The sequence below is a fragment of the Macrobrachium nipponense genome, chromosome 11 (assembly GCF_015104395.2).
Source record: "Macrobrachium nipponense isolate FS-2020 chromosome 11, ASM1510439v2, whole genome shotgun sequence".
Lineage (NCBI taxonomy): Eukaryota > Metazoa > Arthropoda > Malacostraca > Decapoda > Palaemonidae > Macrobrachium > Macrobrachium nipponense.
Window position 1 is genome coordinate 3,196,229 of NC_061087.1, and position 17,328 is coordinate 3,213,556.

The window sequence follows — 17,328 nt, forward strand, 5'->3', positions numbered from 1 at the left end:
AGGCAAGGAGATAGAGAAGAGAAGGAATAGGTACCTCCTATGCTTCATCCCCAAACACCATGCCAGCCACTGATAACAGGCCTAGGGTACTCCAATTTTCATATACGTACTGTCTCCACTTCAGGCAAATAATGTTGCAAACACTAATTTACACCTATAATAGGTGGATTGAAGAATCACAGATAGCGACAAGTTACGTTTAAAAGCCAATGAGCTAGCGACAGGTCTTATTTTGCAGGCTTTGACTTTAAAAGCAGGTAAAGAATCCTTCCAAATCCCTAAGTGCAATTCAGAGATAACATCTCTTAGAAAGAATGCCAACATACATTCCTGGGCAGCGGTCGGGAAGGATTTTTAACTAAGCACCAGAGGTTACTAGAGGGGCCTCTGATCCTCTCAGTCCTATCACAGTAAAGCCCTTACATGGTAAAGGGATCTCACTTTGTTTTCTGGGCCAAGGATTTCCATCAGGTTCTTTATGATGAAAGAACAGGGTCAGGGGTTGAAAGGAGTCTTGGTCTTGGCCAAAAAAACCAAGGATAAATGAGCAGACCGTACCTCCTTGAGAGAACCAACCCTCTTATCTATTGGCCTGCAGCTCACTGATCCTCTTGGTCATAGCCAAAGCAACAAAAAAAAAAGGGTTTTCCTTGTTAAATCCTTTAAAGAGATGGAGCAAAGGGGCTCAAACAGAAGGGGCCGAGAGCCATTTAAGGATGACGTCCCAGTTCCAGGAGAATGAATCTGTCCCCTCTTGCCTAGTCATGTCAGAGGACTTAATAAGTTGCTAATATCCTGATTAGAAGACAGATCCAAACCTCTGAGTCGAAAAGCAGAACCTGAATGGCTCTGTATCCTCTGATGGTAGATGAAGTTAAACCTCTGGAAGACCTCAACAGGTGCAGAAAATCTACAATCCGCGTAACAGAGGTTTTAAAAGAAGAGACATTATGTCTTTGACACAAGTTGCGGAAGACTGCCCACTTGGTCTGGTATATCTTAGAAGACTGATGTTTACACTTTGCAATTGCCTCTGCAGCTGGTCTTGAAAAGCCCTTTGCTCTGACAGGTTTCCTGACAGTCTCAGAGCAAGAGCAGATAGTCCTTGGTGGAATCGATGAAGTGCAGCTGTCTGGGAAGACTAGATCTCTGCGGCAGAAGTCTTGGAAAGTCCACTAGCAGCCTGAGAAGGTTCGGGAACCACTCCTTCAGCAGCCAGAACAGAGCTACTAGGGTCATAGAAGTATTGCGGCGTATTAAAAACTTGTTTAAAACTTCCCTGGTCATGCTGAATTGCAGGAGGGCATCCACATCCAGGTTTGACCAGTCCTGGAACATGGCATCCATCGCCCATGCCAGAGGGTCTGGGGCTGAAGAACAACAGTACATTGGGAGGCAATAGTTTCTTGACGTTGCAAACAGGTCTATCGATGGCATTCCCCACAGTTTCCACAGGTCAGTGCATACCTGTGCATTCAGTGTCCACTCCATAGGAAGACAGTGACTTAGTTCATCTGCCAGGACATTCAGCTTGCCCTGGATGGATAGCAAAACAATCTTGGTGTGATTTTCCTGTGCCCAGAGAAAGAGATCCTTTGCTGCTTCACAAAGGAGAAGGAGTGAGTACCTCCCTGATTCAGGACAGGGCAGTCATGTTATCTGAATGGACTACTACTGTCCTGTTGAAGGTTGCTGCTGCAAACAACAGGAGGTGCAAACATATTGCTTTCAGTTCTCTTACCTCATTGATGTGGAGTTTTCTCTGTTCCAAGTACTGTGTCCTCCAGAAGAGCTCTTCAAACCAGATCCGACACGTTTGAGTACGTATAAGGGTAGACTGAGCCTCGAAGGAAGGAGACTTCCTTACTGAAAGCATTCCTTCTGATAGCCACCAACAAAGATCTTTCTTGATTTCTGGTGTAATGGGAAAAATTAACGAGTCTGGAAGAGTTTTCCTGTTCCAACTGGCCTTTAGAAAGAATTGCAATACTACTCTCATGTGGAGTCTTTCTTAAGGTACAAACTTTTTGAAGGATGCGTGTGCTCAGCAGACTCATCCATTTGTCGCCCAGATGAATGGAAGCCCTGACTGACTGGTTCGTCTCTATCTTGAACCTTGTCTACTTTGCAAAGCGATTGAGAGCGCTTACGTCCAAGACCAGTTTCCAGCCCCAAGACGCTTTGGGAACTACAAAAAGGCAATTGTAGAAGCCCAAGGTGTGAACGTCCTCTACTTCCTCCATGGCTCTCTCTAGAAGAAGAGAGGATACTTCTTTTGAAAGGGCCAAATGTCTCTCTGAACCTCATGAGTAGGCCGCAAGGCCATGGGAGAGGAAACTAAAGGGGGTTTCTCCAATAATGGGATACAGAAGCCATCCTTTAATACCCTGATGAGCCACGGATCTGCTCCCGAGATCCCACTCCTCCAGAATGAGAGAGGTCTGGCTCCTACTGGGGCACAAAGGACTTCTGGTTCACTTCTTAGGCAGGAGCTTGGAGGAAGAGTGCTTCTTGGAGGGTCTGGATTGAAATCGCAGATTTGCAAGAGGTCTAGCTAGCAATTTGGGTCTCTTCCTACTAAAGAGATGCTGCTGAAGTGGATAGGTGAACTTGGGGAGAAAGGGTGCAGATGAAGAACTCTTGGGGCGATGAGACGACTGTGCCAGCAGGATCTTATGTCGACTTCTGCAGACCTGACGCGATCTGCTCTATCATCATCTGCAGAAACAGATGTGACAAGTCCAGCAGCGAAAAAAGCAAAGCAGATTTCTGAGAAAATGTGACTCCCCTTGTGGTGAAGGAACACCAAAGAAGAGAGATGTGAGTTCTGAAGAGCTGTTTCTTATGCCTTTATCGGCACAAGAAAGAATACAATAAAGGTCTGCAGTGAAGTGATCATCTAGGCCCTTAAAACCCTCAATTTTCTTAGCAAGCGCTCCCACCATCCAATCTAAGAAACTAAACACTTCAAAAACCTTGAAAAGATTCCTAACGAGATGATCCAGCTCCTACGAAAAGAAGTGAAGTGAAGGCTGACTGACGAGATGAATGAAGCCTGAGAAGTCCCCTTGCAAGGAGGCAGCAACTCCCATGGAGGGAGCTTCTCCAGTTACATAAGGCTGATACTTTCTCCTGATCAGATGGGGGGTGAGGTTGGGCAAACACAGCTTTGCCTTGCTCTCTTCATCGAGAGCTATTTGTTAATAATCTTCATCGCCTTTGTAGAGGACGACGAAAGCACCATCTTGGGAAGGCATACATGTTCTTCCTGAACACTTGACATAAGGGAGGTGGAGGCAGGAGAAGACACAGTAGCTCGAGTGAGGAAGGAGGGAAAATTTTCAAGAATAAAATGAAGAGACTTGTAAGCCGTGGGTGGAGAAGCATCTAGGTCTGCATCCTCTTCATCTTCCAAAGAGACTGGAGATAAGGACAATTCTTGAATAGGTTTCAATTAAGGAGCTTTCCTAATGAAGCTCACGATCTCTGACAGTTGATCTTTCATATGGAGCTAGTGAAGGGTCGTCCAGTTCTGAGGCAGGAACTAGTCACCCGAGAGAGGACTGGTGAGGCTGTACCATGTCTTGATGATGATGATGGCACTGAGAGCTGTGAGTCTGCAGCTGGCCATGCAGGAATAGGTGCTTGGCATGTGGGAGCAAGTGCTGGGTGCACGGAAGCATGAGCTGGGAGAATGGGAGCCGGAACTGGGCCCTTGGGACGAGACACCTCAAGAGTAGACAGATGCTCAGGTGACAGGTACCTACACCAATGCTTCTGGCGCTTGGAATCCTTAGGAGAGAACAACAAGGGAGAATCCCACAGGTGAGCAGGCAGCTGAAAAGAGGCGAAAACTGAGGGATCCATACTGTAGGTGCACAATGGAAGAGGGTTGTTGAAGGTGTCCCTGTGATGCTTGACTGGCAGTGGGAAGCGGGAGCCGAGTCATCCATGTGCCTTTTCAATGGCCAGGATGAATCAAGAAAGTGTCTACGATGCCTGTGGTCTGAGTCTGAACCTGAGGTAGACGACAAGCGGCTCACATCCATTGACATGCCTTTCCAACAGCAGTCCGTCAAAGCCTGCCAGATGTTGCAGTTAGGGGCCACAGGGACGTTACAAAGAACCTTAAGGGGGCCGACCGGCTAATGCCATTTTTTAAGGACAGGACTTTGACATTCATACCACTTATTAAGGTGACTTGGGACATCTCCAAACCGCATATGATTTTTGCCTCTGACCTTCGGTTTTGTGACACCAGGGCGATTTATCCCGAAAATAACCATTTTTCAAATTCTATCTCCTCCCTTGATATTTAATATTAAGACCTGGGATTACTACCACATATAGACCTGATGCAGACCTCCAATCAAATGAAGTTTTTTTTTTTTTTTTTTTCTAACAGTAATTTTTTTTGTTAGATATGAATTTTTCATTATGGTAAAAAAAAATAAACCCTATAAATCAGAAAAAAAAATCATAAAAAAAAAATGAAACAAAAATTGGAAAAAAGGGCTCTATTTGATTGTTCTATAATGTCTTTCTAAGTTATGTACCAAATTTCAATGCTATAGCTTTAAAACAAAGTGAGAAGATAGAATTTGAAGGTCATTAACTATAGCTTTGAGATATGGGCGTTCAAAGTTTTCCTTTGTATTTTTATAAAGACAATGTTAATAAATAATGATTATTACGGGTATTAATAAACCAAAGCTATGTTATTTATCATAAATGATGATCCCTTTGCTCATATATCGTAGCCTGGAGCACTGCGTCAGGCAAGACGGGGCACTCCTTCCGACGCAACTCTCTATCTCTCTCTCCTTCACTAACTCGGCTTATTACAGCAAATTTTCTTCTTTTGTATGTTAGCAAGATGTTTTCCTTGTATTTTCCTCATTGGCATGATGAAATTCTTGCCAAAACAAAGATAAACAAACGTAAAAGCAAGAGAATGTCAGAGGTGAAACTCGAACGTGTACTCTCTTTTTACAAAGAAAATGTTAATAAATCGTGATTATTATGAATTTCATATTCCTTACTGGGTATTAATAAACAAAAACTATGTTATTTATCATAATTGAAGATCCCTTTGCTCAAAGATCGCAGCCTGGGGCAGCGTGTGACGTGTGTGTCAAGCAAGATGGGCGTGTTCCTTACTTCGCACCCCTCCCTCTCTCTCTTCAGAACTACGCTAAAATTGCGTATATTATGATATTCTGTAATCATATTAAGAGTGAAATTTCCTTGTCTGTATGTTCGCGAGATGTTTTGCTTGTCTTTTCCTCATTGGCAGGATGAAATTCTTGCCGAAACAAAGACATACGTAAAAGCAAGGGAATGTCAGAGGTGAAACTCAAACGTGTACACTACATGAGGTTTGTGCTCACACAAAGTTAGTTAGCTGACTCCCCCTTCCCTTCTGCAACTCAAGGAATCTCTACAGATGCCATTGCTCACAATTTCTTTGACAATAATTATCAAAATTTACGATAAAAGAAGAAATATTGCATTTTCTTGTAAGGATCAATGTTTTTGGCTTATTGAGTTACGTTTACTAATTACCCTGTAACTACGAAAGTATGAGGAATTTTGACTAAATATTTAGTATAAGTATTCTCCATTGCATTTTTCGCTCTATACCCCCATATATATAAGGGTACTGGCCAGTCCCCTTAAGTAATGCCTACAGTACCAGCATTAGGGGCACTGACAGCACTAACCCCCTCCCCCTTTGATGAGGTACAATAATAATGGTTAGCTTTCAAACAAATGAAACTGCATACAACTAATACATTAATGTGCCTATGAAGACACAAAAACATTACTATAGGAAAATATTTCAAAATGCCATAATTAGCAACCTCCTTTGTTCTACTTAAAACAAAATTTACTGTTCAATAGTTAACAAACATTTCCACAGCAACTTAAATCTAAACATCCCAATCCTACTTAAAAATAAAACCTGCATAAAGAGCTACAAAATCCTCTAACTAAGCCTCACATATGGGAACTGAATTGTCCATACCACAACCTAAACCTATTTTTGCACCTTCAACATGCTAGGATAATTAGGAGAAAGAGTATACGGTAGGTTAATTCGAATTAAGTGAAAATGTCCTATTTATAAACAACCCCTTTAAATTCAGAAACTAACTTTAGAACACGAACAAAAGAAAAACAAGCTATAAATACCATCTCACCAACCTAATGACCAAGTACATACAGTACTTAAGTCTTCAACACATCCTCTGTTTGTCGCTTTGTGTAATAGATATTTTAAAATTAATCAACCACTCAAATTTACCAAGTTACAGTACGTACATAATTGAAAGAGATGAAACCATGTAAGTAGGATTGTAAAGACAAATACCACAACCTACCTAACAAGAATTTTGACAAACTTTATACTAAATGCTTAAATCCTACCTGACCTACTTTAAACAACAGACAAATTTACAGTAATGCAGCTAATAATTATGTTAATAGATATTTTACCTACCAGGAAATACTAATAATAAAACATGACTAGCCACATATCTTACCAAAGAAATTGCTGACATTTTAACATTACTGCAGTGTAAAGGAGGGAAAACGGCATGAAATTTATAACCAAAAACTTATCTCCCTTCCATTCTCTTCTGAACTCTTAAGTTTTTTCTAATCTTGCCCTCTTTTACCTCCATTCCTTCTTTACTCTTCTTAAACTTTTTATTAATCTTTCTTCCACTAAAATGCTCAAAGGATCAGCAATAAATATCAGGAACACAATTATTAAATATGTAAACGCTACTTTTATCTCTCTTAGAACTAAACTGTCATCCAGTACAGTGAACATTCCATCTTTTGTTTCAAACTAAACAATTTGCATAACATCTAATTGATTAGTAGCATACTCTTGGTTATTTTAATATTAAATTTATGTATTTGTATCATGCAGAACAACTGAAAAATTCACATAACCAATGCAGTCAGTAAGTCAATTTGGTCCCTTGCCACTCATTAACAACTACGCAAAGAGATGCTAAATGCTCTTAAATTCTGACAGCCTGTCAATCTTTGAGATAATGTCAACATCTAATTTGAGGGTATGGATCAAATTCTAGGCAGACGCAAGGCTTGGATTTTTATCAGACCTATTTTGGTATGAACTGTCAACTCTCAACATGATTCAATGCATCTTAACTCTTAATAGTGCAAATACTCATATACGAAACGAAGCCAAGATTATAAAAGAGAAGAGAAAAGAAGTCGCGCTAAATATGAGGTAAGTATAATCACAGCTCAACTAGGAACAGTTTTCAGCTATTCAACACAGCAATATTTTAATGAATGAGTACTTGTAACCAGTAAAACAAGCAAGGTTTTGGACCTACATAAAGTTGTTAAAAATCTAGACATAAAAAAAAATTCATTTTCACAAAACTTCAAAAAAATCCAATGTTATTGTACATAACAATACATCAAAAGCCTATTTTGAAATAAGAAAAATCTAAAATCAAGAAAAAGCACGATACTCATTAGTACTTACATAATTTAATTAAGAGTAAATTTTCATTTTGTCGTCTATAGATGTTTAACTAGTCATTTAGAAAATAATTACCAAACAGGCAGTCCACACTATGTAAATCATAAAATATATAGTATTTACTAAATCAACATCCAACAGTCAAGGAATTGTGTAAACAAAAGAATTTGGACCTTAGACAGAACCAAAATAGCTGACAGTTGCAAGTAAAGCTCATCTCGGCTGTCATCTACAGCTCATCTTCCTGAGCAATTCTAAAGGAAAAGCAACATATTTTTCTGTGCTTGGTATTATGGTAATTGCTAGAGTACAAAAATAATGTGAAAAAATTCTTCACCTTAAAATGAAACCGGTTCTCTCAAGTAAATACTGTATACAACAATTAAATAAACAACTAAATCCCCACAAATACCCTATCAACTACAAGACCAGCAAAGGTTAAATAAACTTTTAATAACAACCTGAACCAAATCTTGAATATAATTTAGGAAGAAAAAATAACGCACCAGACACCACCATATCCCCAATACATGTAAAACCAAAAGAAAAAGCAAACATCAATAGAACATCAACTTATATTCAATAACACTTGGTAACCAAATACTGCTTGTAGAACTACAAACCTAAAATCTGCACATACCCTAGTATGATAGCAGAACACAATGTACTGTATAGATACCTGATTCAATCTAAGGATGGTACTAATAAATGATATTTGAACTAATGACAATGTTATATATGCAGTCAAATGTGCAACTTAAGTTAGTTTTCCACTATGCAATCAAATGTGCAACTTGATTAAGTTAAGTCTCTACTATGTACCTTAACAACTCTTTTAAAGTAAAGAGTAAACCAATCTGTTAATTAAAGATATGATCGCCCTCTTCTCCCAACTTTGCTGATATTTTATAAAAGGTAAAACAAAGTAAAATAAATAGCACATGTAAAATTATATAGCAACATCATCCCAAGATCATGCAAATAATGATGTATTCATGAAATATAAAATAATTAAAAAGGTATATGACATCACTAGAAAGGTATACTGCAATGTACAATACAGTATTTATGGTACATTCATGTTACAAACGAAAAAATCAATGAAGAATACAGTAGAGAATATCAAACTGAACAGACATCAGCAACACAAATCACATATTCATAACATAAAAATAATTGCAACATTTTTTTAATGAAAAAAATCAACATATAGTTAATCTAATTTTCTTTCCTTAAGTCTTCTTCCAAGCCCCGTACATATTTGTTAAGGTTACCTTCCTTTTAATTTAAAAAACCTGTTATATATAAAAAAAATAAATAACAGAAAAACCAAAAAATCACACCAGTATTTTTAAGGTAGGCTACATGAGTATACAACGTGACATTTAAGGTTAAATCTTTAAACTGAACACAACCGGGAAAGAAAATAAGAAACGATGGTTAAATGTTTCATATTATATCAAGGAGAAAATACAGGAGTTTGTCTTGGATATTAGGTACCAAACACAGTAGAGTAATCCCTGCAAAAACATACAATGGAAATTACTGTAACTTCACCTCAGTATCCTCAAATGTAGCTGGAAATTAATTTCTGAAGGTATTTTTATAAAACAAATAAGATGTGGGAATAAAAAACATCTCTTAACATAAAATTTCTTCCATTTAAAATTAATATCATAATACTATAAGCAGTGAACAGTGGAAAAGTATGACTGCTCTTATAAATGAAATTAGTTTTTAAATGCTTAACTTAAACAATAAAGTTATGGACACGCTTGTCAATGCTTTGCCCACTTTTTTTTGGGGGGGGTGGGGAGGGGAAGACAAAATATTTAAATGTGAATTCTGTTATATAAGAATATTGTTATAATTACTATATTCTATTAGAATATTCCTGCCACAACTCAGGTTATTTTTAGTAAAGAACAGTTCTCTCCTGTTTGCTGTATTTTCCAGCTAGGATTCTATAGTAATGTGTGGTATTGTATGAAGACCTGTACCAATTATATATACATTTCATCATTTACCTGGCTAGGCTAGGTTACTTCCAACAGTCCAAGAGTAACCACCCAATATGTGGCAATGTATTTTCAACTGAACAATCCTGTGGTTGTCGACTGAAACCGAAATCTGAAAAAATTCACTAGCTTCATTTCCAAAATTTCTCCACTCTTATGAATATTTAGTTCACATAACCTTTGTCTCAACACTAAAATACATAAAGTAATACTGTGACAACTTGAATGTCCCGCACACTAATAAAATTATTCAAAATTTAAAAAAAAATTATATCATCACAGATTGTTTCTTCTTGGCAGCACACTTCACAAACGAAGAAAATCGAGGTCAACTGACTATAATTTGAAATTCTTCAATAATATTTGGTCAGCTAGATTTTGAACAAACAAATACACATTTCCATGAGAAGTAGGCTAAGCTAAGCCTAAGCACAAACCACATAAAAACACAACCTTCTGCCACAAATAAAGAAGTAGGTCACCCTACTGATTCCAAATAACGGGCACAATAATCCAGAGAGATCTACTGATGGTGAATACTACTATTTTCAAATCTTGATTGTGTGAGATAAGCTCGTCCGAGACTTTCAAGAGAAGCCAGAGCACAGGCCTGCGATCGACTAGGCTACCTCCTAGGCAAGACTTGAGATAGGCTAGTAGGTAGTAGTAGGCTAGGCTGGCTTAGCTAACTGGTAACAGGGTATCACTGACTGGGCAAAGAAACGACACTGAGGTACAGAATGGGTGCAGCAGCAGCAGGACCAGAGGAAGCAGAGCAGGGCACCAACCCAGAACCAGCCAGCAGGGCAGCAGTAGCAGCGGCAACAGCGGCGCTACGGGGCACAGAAGAGGCACGGTGCCAAGTGGCCACCAGGCCGCTGCCTCCACTCTGGCATCTCATCCTCTCAGCCATCACACTTGCGTCACTCAACCAACAAAATAAAAGTCACTGGTGCTGGGCGATGGGCCAAGTGTGACGTGTGAAAAATCTAAGGCCGAACTCCAATAGTATACTGCTCCTAAATAAAAGCCTGGCCTGTGCCGTCATTACTACCTTAATAACTGAGGCTAACCTAACCCAGCTACAAAAAACAAAAGGAAACGAGTGTTTTGTGACCTTATAAATTAACTTTGTACGAGATTCGATACACGTACCGTAATTAAAGTAAGGGAAGGAGCGTGCACATACAGAGGAACGCAGTTATGCTAGTAAAAACTGCGCGCAATAGCGAGGGAGATCCACACTCAGGCACTCTCGCAAAGACACTTCAATTTGTTTGGCAATAGCGCCAGAAGACCCGAAAGGTTTGTACTCGACTGCAGCGAATACATCACGGTGGACTGTGGAGCTATCGAAGACAACCAACGCAAACACAGCAAACATTTCACACCAAACAACTTTTTCAACTTCACATCTGATTTCTGTCATTTTTATGACAAGCAAATCATAAACATACGCAGAAAAATGCAGGGATAGTCGGGTGCTGTAAAAAAAAAAAAAAAGTATATCACCCAAAGCCGAGTAACGCCTCCTGATGACTAAAAATGTAATTTTTATGTCGTAAAACAGAAAATTGCACAATCTTGCAGCTGTCTTAAAAAGAAGAAGAAGTAAAAAACTCGTCCATAACGGATAATAAATTAATGGATTAGCAGTAAACTTACAACATAGTAAATGGAAAATTATATCACCGGTCCACCCCAAATGAAAAATAAAACTGTGGATGGATCATAACAGATAATAGCTAAAACAACCAACTGGATTTTAATTAAAGATCATTCTATGTCGAAAAGATATATAATGTACCGAGCTATATAAGGTGCAAATCGGTTTACATTCCTTTTTGTTGACCCAACTATCTATTTGGGGCCCTAACATTTACCATTTCCAGAGCTCCCCCTACCCTAAATGTAACGTATTTCATCTGCCGATGGCACCGCCACACTGCAACATAACTGCGATTCGACATTTGGCTGACTGGTTGCTAAAAATAGAATGGAATCGGCAGGATGGAAAATCATTCGTTAGTTTGTCATCTCGTGGCTTTTGTTTCGATTCCAGTTTACAGGTATCTTTAATGAACATATAGCGAGATATGTATCATCTCTGATTATTAATATGATGCACTCTCCTTCAACCTTAGAAATTGGCAAAGAAATAGGCAATATGTCTTTGACTTCGTTCAAAGTTCGTTGAATGCGATTGGTACCGGTAGGTCTGTATGAAACTTTTATTTACAATAAAACAGAATTCTTTGGATGTTATAAATAATTTCTTGCATATGTAAAATTACCGTCCAGGTGGGTTCTGGATGGCACTTCATGGGACGTGCCCACAGGAGCACAACTTCCTGACTTTCGGGGAAATTAAAGCCAAACCTCATGCTGGTGAGACGAGTATCCTAGCCAGTGGACCACGAGCACTCATATGGTATGTCAAAATAAAAAAGAATAAAAAAAGAAGTATCTGTACAAAGGGCAAAGATGAATAGGGTATTATATATATATATATATATATATATATATATATATATATATATATATATATATTATATACACACACACAGAGTGTTTCGAAATTAAAGCCACCCTCTCTACAGCATAAACTAAAATTGATATGGACAAAAGCAAAAGTAATTCTAAACAGGTACCTATTTATTTAAGTTTCTCACTGAGTATTTAATATTTTGTGTGGCCTCCATCTACCAGTACCACAGCCTGCATTCTTGGGGGGTATGATTTCAGCAAAATGCAAAAAAGCTGAGACTCAAACTCCATTTCCCTGAGCACTACGGTCACCTCTCTTTGCAGGTCGTCGAGGTTTGCTATACCATCATAGTTCACTGTGCACGCTTCAAAACGATCCTTTAAGATACTACCAATGTTTTCACACACATTAAGATGAGGGGAGGTACGTGGAAAATCACTTGACGAGAAGAAATCGATACCACTGTTTCAAAGCAGCTCCTGTGTCTGAAGAGCCTTGAAAAGTGGTGTCTTATCATGCAATAATGTGACTTCTTCAACAGATAACACATTTTCAGAATCTTTGAGGAAAGGATATATTCCACCAGTAAGCACAGTTTCTCTGAAGTATTTGCCATTCCATGACTGTCCTTTTTCTTTGGTGATCCACAATAACTGTTTGGCTATGAAACAGAAAAATTCCCAAACATTCAGGAAATTTCACAACTTGGCGATGGCACATGTCATCACTGATATCATCCAACTTTGCAGCTCAAATGATGACATTTTTATGATTTGGCTTCCTGACTGTGTAAATGAAGAATTCATTTGATGCGGCAACATAGAGAAAGTCAGCTTCATCCCAATCTTTAAGAAATGAACCACAAAACCATGCATGGTCTTCTCTCTGTTGCTGAGTGATGTTGGGCTTGCTGATAACATGAAATGGCTTGATACCAGATTTTTTCAACTCCCAATATGCAGCACTATAACTTCTCTTCTTTACCCTTTTTGTTTCTAGTTCAAGCACCAATTTACGTAAAGACTTTCTTGGTCTACCCACTGCCTCAGCTATGATGTCTTTTGACTCCTGAGAAAGGACTTCAGGCTTTTCAAGATTCTCACTCTTTTCGCGGTGACAGTCATATGGATTTTTGTTCCAGTTTCTTTTGACAAAGGATTCATCTCTTTTAATGCATTTAGCTGTCTTGGAACGTGAAATGAAGGATGTGCCAGCATCCCTGGCCTCTCTGAAGGTTATAGCCCAGATTCAGTCAATCCATCTGATTTCCTCCAAGTTGTTAGCCATGCTGTATCTAACTCCGTCACTCAGTCTGAAAATACAAGAAATGTAAAATGAAAAAATAGCTTAATAGAAACTTAAGATAATGTGCTTGGAGATAGGCTATAGCAGAAAACTTCATAACTTTGCATTTGTTCTATGGATGGGGGGGGCTCTCAATTTTTTAAACACCCGGACATACATACATACATACACATACACACACACACACACCACACACACACACACATATATGATATATATAGATATATTATATATATATATATTATATAGATGATATATAATGTGTGTCTGTTCATATTTTCACTGGGAACAAATTGTCAATGAAGAACCATATGTTGCATAATGTGAAACCCTTAATTATCACTTTTGAAACATTGCATTTATTAGAAAATATCTAATTTTCCCGTGATAGAGTAATTCCAGCATAATTGAGCTACATTGGCTCCCAGGAAAAGCAAGAATAGAATATACTTCTTTCAGCCTTTAAATCACTAAGATAGTATGGTAAACCAACGTACCTGAAAAACTGCTTGTAGCGTCTTTCGACCTGAAATGAATGTTATAATCAGACATGCAAATGACGAATAGGCTACTCGAACCAAGAGCAATTTGTAAGTCAGGCGAGAGAGCATTTGTACACTGTACACCAAGACTATACAATAAAATACCGCTTGAAGTGAAGATCATACAAGAAGAAAGCAAATTTTAAAAAGAATTAAAGACGCTCCTATTCTGCAGGAGCTATGACACTGACGAGAAAACACTACACGACAATTATAAAATCAAAGAAGCACCTTATTTTGAAAACGTACAAGGGTCCGCCTGTGGATGGCTGTACTGCACAAAACCAAACAAAGTGAAACAAAGAGAAGTGTGTGTGTGTGTGTGTGTGTGTGTGTGTGTGTGAGTGTGTGTGAGTGCACAACCTTCTATAAGTAAGTTGGTATGTCGGTATGTTAAGACCTGTCCACACTAGGAAACATCGTTTGCAAACTAAGCTTGCAAACACTTTTTACCGCATATTTGTTTCCCATCCAGAAAGGAAAACATTTAGCGTTTCTGTGTGTCTATGTAGGTATATATACACATGTATAATGTATGTATATTTTACTCTATATATATATATATATATATATATATATATATATATATATATATATGTGTGTGTGTGTGTGTGTGTGTGTAGTATACATGCATATGTGTATATATATATATATATATATATATGTGTGTGTGTGTGTGTGTGTATGTGTATATAGATATATGTGTGTGTATACATGCATATATATATATATATATATATATATATATATACCTATATATATATATATATATATATATGTGTGTGTGTGTGTGTGTGTGTGTGTGTGTGTATGTATATACACTGAGAAATCACAAAATTAAGCACGTGATTTTGTTTATTAGCTAAAGCCACTGGGAAATTTTAAAAAAGAAAAGACAGAGTGCCGAGTAGTTTCGTGTATTTAACACATCTTCGGGGCACTCTAGGTAGCAACTTTGTGCCCCGAAGATGTGTTAAATACACGAAAGTACTTGGCACTCTGTCTTTTCTTTTTTAAATTTTCCCAGTGGCTTCAGCTAATATATATATATATATATATATATATATATATATATATATATATATATATATATATGTAGATATATATATATATATATATATATATATATATATATATATAATTTATGTGTATGTATGTATTTATATATGTATTTTCAATTCTGCCAGAAGCAAGTCAGCATGACACGCCCATTTTCCTAAAAACTTCCTCACCGATCTCTTTTTCTTTCTCTTATCCCTCCTCGAGTGCGTTAAAATAGCCAAGTAGAATACAGGTGCCACTGCACAGACAAGCATCCTGACGACATAGAGATCTGGACAGGAAACATTGTTTGCAAACAGTTTGGAAACTGTTTGCAAGCAGTTTGCAAACTGTTTGCAAATAATGTTTCCTGGTGTGGACAGGCCTTTAATCTACTATTGCAATAACACAGATATTTCAAAGGATATTTAGCACAGTAATGCTGAAATTTTACATATATACCGTGAACATAACTCCCCCATCATCAGCAACAGTAAAAAAAAAAGAAAAAAAAAAATCCGTGCCCCGCTATTTCTCTTGGTACTCTAGGAAGCAACAAACCTAGGAACTTCGGATTGCCTGGGGAATGGGGATACAATGACCCAAAGTTTGTCGACTTTAGAAATACCATCGCCACCGTTAGCAAATAATGGTCTAAAAAACCAGTTTAACATTTTAAACTGAAATCTCGTATAGTAAGTAGGAATTTTGGCTTTTCCGAGAAATTTGCGACTAATTCCGTTGCTGTTACTGATACAAATGAATTATGAAAGAGAATTATTATGAACTTTAAAAAGCAAAAAGGGGAACTGACCAATGAGGGGCTTCAAAAATAAACGCGGAAGTGACGCCGACGTGCCCTGTTTGTAATTTCCGGACAATACCCAAGGGAGGGACTTCTTATTTTGACGCGAATTTATCAGTTCTGAGCCTAGCGCTTAAGAGCTTGTGACATTCTACCTTACTTTAGGAAAACAAAAAAGCAAATTAGAATCTTTCTCTTATCAAACTATGCAATCAGCAAAACAGAATCAATTACCAGGTCAAAAAATGTAATCTAATCAATTAATTAAAACTAAATTGCGTCCAACCAAAAAATACTACACTACTGCTGTTATACGTAAGTCACCTGTACTGCCTCACCACGTGGCACAAGCAAACACACACTTGACAATGAATTCAGTTCTTTCTCATTGCAGAAGAGAATAGCCTACGCCTCTATTCCAAAGCCGTACCCCGTATGCATGCAGATATTCTCGTTGTGCTATCACAGTCATGTACAAATATTTGATTTAAGTTATTGATTTTTTTTAATAAGGTGGATCCCTTCCCAGTGGCCCCTGTGGGCTTGTTCCATATGATTAGGTTTCACCTTCTGCATCAGAAGTGCTAACGCACTCATGAAGATACGGTGCATTACTTTTTATGCTTTTCCAAACAACTTAATAAGATGACGCGCATAAAATGACCCAGAAAGTTCAACAACAAAGTCGAATGCAATTTCAAAAAGATTATTAGACAATTCGTATGGGATATATCGACAGAGAAATGCAGTCCATAACTTCCAATTATAATGAACACGACATTGTAAGCCAAGTGCAATAAATTGCAATTTTGTATCCAATTGGTTATTAGCGACACCGACGAATCACTACTCTATAATGACGAGGTCCATTGTTGGGCATTTTCTGAGATAAACTCGCTTCATTTTCCTGTGTGGAATACAACTGAACTATTAGCCTCGTTATTTTGGAGATGACAATAATAATACCTTGTTTCCAGACTAGAACTGTAGAACTTAGTCACATGTAGATCGGCGATTAAGGGTAGTGCAACCGGTGTCTCCTCAGTAAGTGGCTCCACTTATCTCAGGACTGCAGTGAGGGTCTATTTTCGCCATGCTTCTTTCACAATCTGTTTCAGTACTTCCCTCCTTTGTTATTATTGATCCCAACTATACTCGGTTATTTTCAATATGTCCACCCGCCCCTGGTGTTTGCGTATGGTAACACTGCGTCCCAGGCTTTAGATAGTTACATTCAGCTTACATTCAACAATAATAACAATATCCTATTTCGAATATTAATGGTGTAATTCGCATACATTAAATTATTAAAACACTTTTCAGTTGCAAATGTACACCCAGATTTCCTTTTATTTACCTATAACTTACACATAGCGTAACTATCTAAAGCCCGGGACGTCGTGTTACCATACAAAAACACCACAGGCGGGTGGACAGATGGAAAAAAACATAGTATAGTAAAACTCATTGTTTTGTTTTAGCACCGTACCATTTTCCACTTGAATGTTTACTTCTTCATGTCCTTCTCTACTGCTAATCATTAGCTCTGTCTTTCCAACGTTCACTTTCAATCCTTTCCTTTCTAGGGCTCCTTTCCACGC

The 17,328-nt window shown here is 38.0% G+C and overlaps 1 protein-coding gene across 1 annotated transcript in view; it reads right to left on the reverse strand.

Moving 5' to 3' along the window:
• The window catches only part of LOC135216856 (ubiquitin carboxyl-terminal hydrolase 16-like), a 426,609-nt gene extending 415,729 nt beyond the window's left edge, over nucleotides 1–10,880 (reverse strand). The window contains 1 exon segment of the mRNA XM_064252406.1: nucleotides 10,702–10,880. The gene's annotated coding sequence lies outside the window, so the exon portion shown is untranslated.
• Nucleotides 10,881–17,328: the final 6,448 nt, after the last annotated feature.